The sequence below is a fragment of the Canis lupus genome, chromosome 21 (genome assembly GCF_003254725.2).
Source record: "Canis lupus dingo isolate Sandy chromosome 21, ASM325472v2, whole genome shotgun sequence".
Taxonomy (NCBI): Eukaryota; Metazoa; Chordata; class Mammalia; order Carnivora; family Canidae; genus Canis; species Canis lupus.
In genome coordinates this window covers 27,186,702-27,196,753 of record NC_064263.1, presented here as the reverse complement: position 1 = coordinate 27,196,753, position 10,052 = coordinate 27,186,702, and positions in this window count along the sequence as shown.

Genomic DNA, 10,052 nt, shown 5'->3' with positions numbered 1-10,052 from the left:
GATAGGAAGCGTCCCTTTTGGGAACAGGAAAGCCCAGAATCTCTTACGAAGCTACACTAAAGGCCTTTCTGCAAAGGGATACCTGAATTTCCTGTCCTTACTAATGACTGCAGTTGCACAGATCTGTGAACCTATTCCTACCACCTTCAATTAATTTTGACTATATTTAACTAGAATAGGGGAGAAATGATGCAAGCTATTCTCCTTTTCCTATAAGAATTATGATTGCCTGCCTTACTCTAAGCTTCTATAGAGCTGGTGGCATCAACAGCCATGAAGTGTGGGGTCGTAAACTGGAACATACAGTTAATACAAAGGTAGTACATGATTTTTTTTTTTTTCCTCCTAGCTGCTGGTCCATGGCCACACTTGTAATCTCCTCCACAATGATTTAATGTGTATTCAATTGATTGTCAAATAACAAGCCACAAACACCCATCCTACTGACAGTGCCTCTTGTAAGCAGTCACCTTCCTCACTGGTGGCTAATGTTCAAAAAGGCTTCTTACCCTTACCCACAAAGACAATTTCCAGACTTATCTAGGTTCCTTTAGAACTTTGGATTTGGTTGCTGAAATTGGAAATTTGCTTAACAGTCTCTAATTTTCTGAATCCAAAAACTCTGGTATACTCTAAGAATCCCATTCCTGCTTGTCTGTTAGATCAATGAAAAGATGACCATTTTGTGGGACTTAATCTCCATGTCCATGAAGTCTGACCAATACACTCCCCATGAAGGGAGCAGCATTGGAAGAAACCCCTGTAACTCTTCATCTCCCACTGACCCTTTCACAAGGGATGTTTATTGATCCATTGGCTTCATAGAGATCACAAAAGCCAAATATTACCTGCATTGTTCTAAGTAGTTGTCTCTAATCTATGCCATCTGTAGCCTGTAGGTGAAAGACCAGTGACTTCTATGAAGTAGGCTAATATCTGCTCAGCCAATCAAACTATCCCCTTGGATTGAGAAGTGGACAAGTAGTGAATGGCTTTGGATCTTGGTCCTGTACTCCAGTTTAAGTCAAACAAATACTTCAATTCCTATGGTGAGACGATAGGGTATATTTGTCAAAACCCTGGATTCTGATATTCGACTACCTGGACTTGTTTCATGGCTCTACTACTTATTTGTATGTCCTTTGAAACAAACTAACCTTTGCTCCTCAGTGCCTAGAGAATCAGGATAATAGTACTTAAACCACAGGTGGTCATGAAAACTAAAGGAGTAAACCAATATAAAGAGCTTAGAGTTAGCTAATTGATAGCAGGCACTAAAATATTGACTTGGCTCCCAGGTCTTAATTGTTTACCTATAGGAGAAAGAAATTTGCACTTGAACCCCAGCACTTCAACAGTTGAACCACACCAAGTTTCTATTTCCTGGGAAATACTAAGCTGTGTTCTCCATATCTTTACACTTCCAATTTTAGTCTAGAAGATTTTTTAGCATAGTTATATCCTATGTCACTTAGCTATGAGCTATCCTTCAGAGGAATGTTTGAACCATGTTTGAGGCCCTTTCTTCTGCTAGACTTACATTGAGAACATGCTCCCCTTTGTATGACCAATAGCTGGAACATTATATCAGCAAAATATATTTCAACATCTTGACTAAGTGAAAACCAGTGCAGGAGAGTCTCACCAAAAGACCAGAAATGAGAGATAACCTAGATTTAGAAGGTCAAGAATGATCCATGTTTGATGTGATATCTGGGCAGCAGAGTTTGGACTAGCAGGGAAGGCCCAGGAAAGGCTGAGCTATAGCTGCTCTATCCCTTGAGGAAAGGGCTATGCTTGCAGTCCAGAGTTTGCAGTAGTGAAATCTTAAAAGCCTATATTCCCAAGAACTTCTTCCCTCAGGAAGCAACTCAGATCATAACAGCAACAATGTAGTAGTGACTCTACAGTCCACTTAGTAGGAAAACCCAGCCACCTTATAGAACTGATCTAATTAGATAAAATTGATACAGTAAGTTGGATCAGGAGAAATGAAATAGTTAAGGAATTTTATGCACCTAAATTTGGGCCTCCTGCTCCTCAGCCTTCACATCTGTTTATGGGTTCTCAACAACAAAATCCCAAGTACTTTTCCTTGGGGTACATGAAAAATTCTTCCTGAATGTTTGAGGGTCTACCCATGTCATCACCTTCAAACTCCAAAGATTCATAATTGTATCTTGTAGGAAATCGGAGAACCACTCCATCCTTAAATACAACAGCTCACAAATGCCTCTCAACAATCACTAATGCCTAACAACAATCCCTAGCTAGCCCCACAATCCCATTACTGGGGCTAGTTAGACTGTCCTCACCTGCAGCTACCTTCCTTTGGCAAGCTGATTGGGATCCAGTGTAACTCAAATGAAGTCCTCTGAGACAGGCTGTGATGGCCCTTGATAAGGACTACCCTAGGATCCTGCGATTCCTGCCACTTGAGAGTGGAGCAAAGCATAGTCTCCTCTTTGCTACTCCAAGCTCACTGTGCTCCATAACCTGAAAGGAACAGGAAATGAAAACAGTTGAGCAGTCTTCATGAGGGCTGCACAGAGTAAGTAACTTGTTTCTCTAAACAGTTGGGAATAGATGTTATCAGCCCTCCCAAAACACAAAACAACTTCCCCTTCCTGAAATTGTCACTAACAATTGAGCAGGCATGAGGAACCAGATCAGAATGGAACATCAGCTTTATTAATACACAATTTTTTTCTTCCTGGGAAGGAATAAGTCCAAGAAACAAATGTTCATTTCTGGAAAATAAGACAAATTCTCATGGAAGAAAGCAGGAAAGGCAGGGAACAGGGATTTCCTCCTGCTCTCCTGTCCAAAGCTCTGAATTTTTCTCAACTGTTGAGCTTAATATCAATTGTAATTCCATGCTAGTTCGTTTGGGAGGAGCCCAGCTTTGTAACAATTACTCCTGGTTCTAACATGACCTATAGAAGTACTTCTTAAACATCCATTGTTACTTTTTACATAATGTTTGATTCCTTTAGTTCCTAAAAATTTCTCAAATCAGGAAATAACTTGGACCAACTAACATAATGCTACCTACTTGTGCATAGCTCTATAAACTTACTAGTCTCTGATGTCCTACCATGGACTTCTAGATCATCTAAAACTTTTTTTAATGATAAATTTATTTTTATTGGTGTTCAATTTGCCAACATACAGAATAACACCCAGTGCTCATCCCGTCAAGTGCCCCCCTCAGTGCCCGTCACCCAGTCACCCCCACCCCCCGCCCTCCTCCCCTTCCACCACCCCTAGTTCATTTCCCAGAGTTAGGAGTCTTTATGTTCTGTCTCCCTTTCTGATATTTCCTACCCATTTCTTCTCCCTTCCCTCCTATTCCCTTTCACTATTATTTATATTCCCCAAATGAATGAGACCATATAATGTTTGTCCTTCTCCGATGGACTTATTTCACTCAGCATAATACCCTCCAGTTCCATCCACGTTGAAGCAAATGGTGGGTATTTGTCATTTCTAATGGCTGAGTAATATTCCATTGTATACATAAACCACATCTTCTTTATCCAAGATACAGATGCAATGAAACGCTAGGACACCTGCACCCCGATGTTTCTAACAGCAATATCCACAATAGCCAAACTGTGGAAGGAGCCTCAGTGTCCATCAAAAGATGAATGCATCTAAAACTTTTTAATGGTTAAACATAAAATGTGATCCTGGCTTAGAAGTAACAAGGAAAACTAAGCTGTTAGCAAAAATGCCATCTGCCAATGCCTTAAGACACCTGTATTGAAGTTTCTAGGCTACTACTCCCCATGTGGGACTCAAAGCTCTAGGAAAGTATGGCTGCCCATACTTACATCTGAAGGGGGGTTCCTGACCCCAGGAAATGCTTTTCTTTTACTCCAGATTCTTCTTACCTTGGAAGGTAACGATCATTTCTTATACTTCAGCTTCAACCCTCACAAAGTTAACCAAACCACTTGTAATACGTCACTGAGTATCTATTTCATGATGATTACTGGGGACAAACCCAGGATATCCTGTTTTCTAGTTAATTATGGATCAGCGCAGTCTTCCAACCTAGAATTATATAATTGCAGCTTTGAGGTATGTCCCAACCTCAAGTTTTTAAATCCCAGAGTCTCCCATAAGACCCCTACTTACCTCTACCAGTAGTTTGCTCATTTGTGCCCAGGCAGTGTTTATCATTCAGTTCCAATCTACCATTTCTCACACCTTTATCTGTGACAGATGCTATGGGAACCCTCTTTAGAGGGTTACTAGACATTACTAGAGACGCTGGCTAAATCTTGCCAGGCTTGGAATGAACTACTTCAGGGGCAGTGTGTCCCTATTGTGGAGGCTTCTGTTGGACGAAGCCTCTTGACTGAGATAAGTTAGGAAGACTCTTTCCATTATGGATGCTTGAACTTGGCAACTTCATTTAAGTTTGAATTTACAGGGTCCAAGGAAGATCAACAACTGGAAATCGAACAAACCCAGTATTGGGATAATATATATATGGAGTGATTGTGTAAAAGGCATGAAATTAAGCTGCCTATCATCTTTGAGAAAGTATAGATAAACTTACCACTAAGAAAACAGAATTATCCCATTTTCCTACCCACCCGCTCGGTCCTTGTTGGAGAGCATACAGTGTGGATTAAATGATAAAAGTGGACCTCCTTGTCTCATTCCTGATCATAGAGGACAAGCAGTTTTTCACTATTGAATAAGATGCTAGCTGTGTTCTTCATATATGGCCTTTATTATGTACAGGCATGTCCACCTGCCCCAACCCACTTTGTTGGGAGTTTATCATGAGTGAATGTCGAACTTTGAAATGCTTATTCTGCCAATCATGGTCTTTCTGGTTAACCTAGCAGTTGTATATTAATTTATGGTTTATCTTCATATCTATAGAGTTTTACACTCCTGTTTCCTAGATGGGCCTACTATAGACTTCTCTGTGACTCAAACTTTGGAGACACAACAGCAATGTCATGGACTTAGGTCTCATGTAAGTGGCAGCTATCTTAACCTTTCCGGAAACATTGTTCTTTTGGCCTATAGTGATATAAAATGAGATGCCAGTTTCAGAACTGCTAAATATTGCAGGACCTTCATATAGTATCTACTTGTCTTTTTCGATCTTTTCTGATGGATGTTAGTGGGCTCTATAAAACTCTTTGATCTACTCCCATATGCCCACCCACCTATCTCTATTCTATACCAACTTGTCTTCAGTTCTTCTTTCCATGCCTCTGACCAGTAGTCAAGCCATTTGCCACTGCCTGTTAGTATATTTGTATGTATTTAAACCTCACAATGACGTCTCTTTACATAAAATGGGTAACCAGGAGCATTGGCTGTAGCTTTACCCAATGGGAGGACTTAACCCTCTCCACTTTTCAAGGTTACTTTTGAGTGGCATGACTGTGCAGGAGCCATCCATCTTTGGCTTGAAATACCAAGTAGATCTAGGAGTCAAACTTAGGTATGTTCTTAGTATCTCCGATGCTCTAAAGTGTGTGTGTCATCTAAAGCCTCTGACAAGCTACACTTCAAGTACTCAAAAGCCATGTGTGGCTAGTGGATACTAAACTGAACAGCATAGATTATTGATCCCATTCACCATCACAGAACACTGAAGAGCACAGATTTAGGACTGAACTACATTGTAACAAAGTGAAAGTTAGCCTTCAGGCAAAACTATAAATGTGCCCACTGTTGATTTCAGGTGGATGAAAACAAACTGTATCTGAGCCTCTTTCCCAGGGCTGTAGAAAAGCATTCACCAAATCAGTGGCTGTGTGCCATGTACCTGAGGGTGGTAATATGCTCTAGCAGAGGACATGGTTAAATTGGGGCTAATATTTGAGTCTGCAGGCTTATTCTCCAGGATCTAGCTATTTTGGGTGCCATAGTGATGCACTACATGAGGATGTGATGGGAACTACCACCCTTGCATCCTTCAGGTCATTTTATAGTGTCACTAACTTCATCCTTTCAAGTATACAGTATTGTCACTCTCTGATCCAGAGAAAAGGGTAGATTCCAAAGGCTTCTGTTGAGCCTTCTCCACTATACCTCTTGATTCCGAGGCCAAGCTCCTGGATAGATATGTATATCCCTTCTGACTATACATTCAGGTAAGTTGAATGATCATAAGATGCATCCCAAAACCAGAGGACCCACTAAAGCTAGATATACTGCCCAGGAATCCACTTTTTTTTTTTTTTTTCAGGAATCCACTTATTATCTGGCTCTCCTATGCCTCCTCTCTGACAAGAGGGGCCATAATGCATCTTTGGGTTTCTAGGTATCAAGGTTACCTAGGACTCATGTCCAACGTTCTCTAATGGTTATCCTTTATCCAGTGGCAATAATCTGAATAAATGGTGTAGGTTCCTTAGGGGAGACAACTCGGGGAATCCTCACCATGCACCATTCCCAAGGCTCTGCTGAGTTTTTCCTCCCAGGAGGGGGAGGTAGTCAATCAGTATATCCTATGTCTCCACACCAGGCAAAGGATTGAGTATTGATTGGGTAAACTGCCCTTAGCCTCCTGACCATCTTGATTTTCATACAGATGGAGTAGTTCTCTTGTGGTCTTCAATCTAGGCTCATATGGAACACATGTTATTAGAGTAACTTTGACAAGTGCCTGCTACACTATGCCAATAAATGTATTACTATTCACCAATACATTATCCCAATACACCATCACTAAAATCTTAATGATCAGACGGCTAACAGTTAACTGTGCTTGTCCTACAATAGAGATGGGGTTTTCATTTACAGACAGGTAGCACGTGTTACAGCTCTAACATCTTACCCTTAGTGTGTACTTTCTTGAATCTCTCCTGTACCAAACACTAGGGTTGTAAAGGATATTTAAAGAGTGCCCCCATGGAAGGGAGTGAAAAAGTTTGCAGAGAAAAAAAAATCAAGCTAGAATGCAGATCCAATGGTAGCCTTGACCAACTCCTCTAAGAGCTGTTTCTAAAATGGCCTTTCAGTTTTAGCCTAAATTGGGCCACATTAAGTTCAGTGTTTCATCCCCTCAGTCACTGTGCTGCCCTAAAAGGGATGTGGCCTTGGAGTTTCTGAGGCTGAGATAATCCCTGGAATAGCCAACAGCAAAAGGCGGTTTGTTCGCAGTTGGGGCAATGTCCTTCACAAGGAAAGTCTGGGTGGCATGTCAGTATCTACTACACTTAAAGGGATATCTGAATATCTCTTGTGTCTTAGGCCTTAAACTTCAAGTTTCCCAGCCTCCTTGAATCCAGTCAAATCAGAATTCTTGATGTTATTTCATGAAATAATATTCAAAACTGATACTTAGAATCCCGACTCAAATAGATTAATCCTTGTATGGCTGGGAAGAGATAAATAATCCATGACCTCCTTTATGGGTCAAGAAAAATAAAAATAATAAAACTTGTGCTCTTTAAGCTAGGGACTCAGTCTCTGGTCTTTTATTATAGAGCCTTATGAAGCTCCTCAAAGAGGACTAAATATGGACTCTGCCCAATTCAATTCTCAAAGTAATCAACTCCTTGGTCTATAGAAGGCCCACCCTTCTATATCCATAAACTAGCCCCTTCTCCTTTCCCATATCCTCAGCTCAAGTGGACAAACAGCCACAGGCAGATGGTGTTTCAAGAGGGTTAATGGTAGGACCATGGATAGGTTTAGGTGAGAAGTGACTACTCCTGGCCTCTCTTGCCTTGAGAAACCAGCCATCTCCAGATCCCCACCTCACTTTGTCCCAGAGCTTTTTATCAGTCTGATATAAGGCTTCAATTTGTGTCCATTTGGCAACATTAACCATACCAGACACTTCTGAAGCAGAAATTCTATTGCTGTCCCTTAGTCTTCTCAGGCATGCTACTGGCATTCCTTCAGGATTTGCTTTAATGTCCTTCTATTGGTAGTCATTTTACCTGAAAATTCAACAAGCTTATGCTTGCCTACTAGTGACTTCTTTCCCCCTAGTGAGGTACCCAAAGCCATTTTGAGCAGGTTTTTTGATGGGCAGCAAACCACTCCACCTTAGGAGCTGGCAGAGCAATACCCAAACCCTTGGGTTGAGCACTTGGTTTGCAATCTCCTGGAGAATTTTCCACCTCCTATCTTGTTTTTGAACCTGTTAAAGAAATCCTAAAACAAGAACATTCTCAGATGAACATTAGAAGTATGGTTTCTTGCCTCCTGAAATGGCATTGGTCAAGGATATTTCAGCCTAAGGTGAACTTTTTGTGGTAGTAAAATAAGTTCTTTCCTTGCCATTTTTTTTCTCTAATGGGGATTATGACCATTAAAGATCAGTTACTAAACACCTGTTATTTGATAGAGGCCTAGGTGTTTTGTCTAACTTACATAACACTACTAAAATATATCCTTCTGCAATGAAGATAAGGATACTGAGGCTTAGAAAGGTTAAGTAAATTTTCAACGTTGTTAAAAGAAAGAGTCCCCAAAGTAGATCTTTGCAACCCAGGAGCCATATTGGCAAATTCTCAACGTCTGACACTGAAATTTTGTACAGACTATTCCCTTAGCCTAAAATGTTCTCCAACTACCTTTTCCTACAGAAGAATATTTCTCGTTGAGCTGTTTTTTCTAAAGGGTTCATTCTTCATATACAGTATCCACTTATATTGTATCCAATCACCTTTCTAATTGTCCTGATGTACTTATCAGTCTGATTATCTCAAATGTGTTTTTACTTGGGAAATATGTTTCTACCTCTTGAATGAAAGCTTTATGAAGCCTGGGACTGGACCTTTATTTTCCCTCTATTCTGCCAGAACTGAGCACACGTCTCAATAAATGCTCAGTAAATGTTTGTTAAATTAACAACTGAGTCCTGACAGAAAAAAGGAGTATGGATGGGCTGTAAAGCCAAAACAATGAGTGCCCCTACCCAGGATGTGAACAAATGGGTTATTCACACACAAGGTGAAACACCCCAAGTAAAGAGGATGGCTGAACAAAAAGCTGGGTTTTCTTAACTATTTGATCAACTAGCTTTGCTTGTGAAAGTCAGCCTTCTGTTTGTAGGACTATCTAACCATGTAAACATGAGATGAGCAGGCTCTGAAGTTTCATGCCACATGAAAGTTCATTGCATGAGCATTTATTTCCCAAAATGAACCCCCCATGTCAGGATGCATAGCAGTTAACCAGTGAGCAAGTAGCAAGCTGAAATTCTTTTTTTTTTTTTTTAATTTTTATTTATTTATGATAGTCACAGAGAGAAAGAGAGAGAGGCAGAGATATAGGCAGAGGGAGAAGCAGGCTCCATGCACCAGGAGCCCGACGTGGGATTCGATCCCGGGTCTCCAGGATCACGCCCTGGGCCAAAGGCAGGCACTAAACCGCTGCGCCACCCAGGGATCCCGCAAGCTGAAATTCTTGAGGCTCACTCCTACCTGTATTTGGACTCCCAATAAGTTTCATGAGACCACCTGTTTGAGCTATCACCCATATGGCTCAGTCAGGAGCAGTATACATTTAAATAACATAGTCCAGGTAAATATTACTAGTATTAATAATCACAATTTTCATCTCTACTCAGGTCTTTCAAAGGGCATTAAAGGAATGTAGGTCCTATTCCACACTAATATTTGCCACTATTTCTAGTTTTTAATTATATTCATATTAACATAGTGAATTATTAGTCTAAATTAGAATGTAGTAATTCATCAGTTGCATATAACATCCAGTGCTCATCACATCAAATACTCTCCTTATGCCTTTCACACAATTACTCCATTCCCCTACCCACCTCCCCCCACCCCAACAACGCTATTTGTTTCCTGTATTTAAGACTCTTATGGTTTTTTCTCTCTGATATCCTTTTGTTTGGTTTCTTTCCTCCCCTCCCCTATGATCCTGTTTTGTTCTTACATTCCACATAGGAGTGCTATTTAAGTCCTTTGTGTATATTGAGTTTTCATTTTCATTTATAACGTCTCAATTTAAGGCATTTCCTGAGAATTTAGTCAATTTCTAAATTTTTTGCTGAAGCTCAATTTGCCAACATATAACACCCAGTACTCATC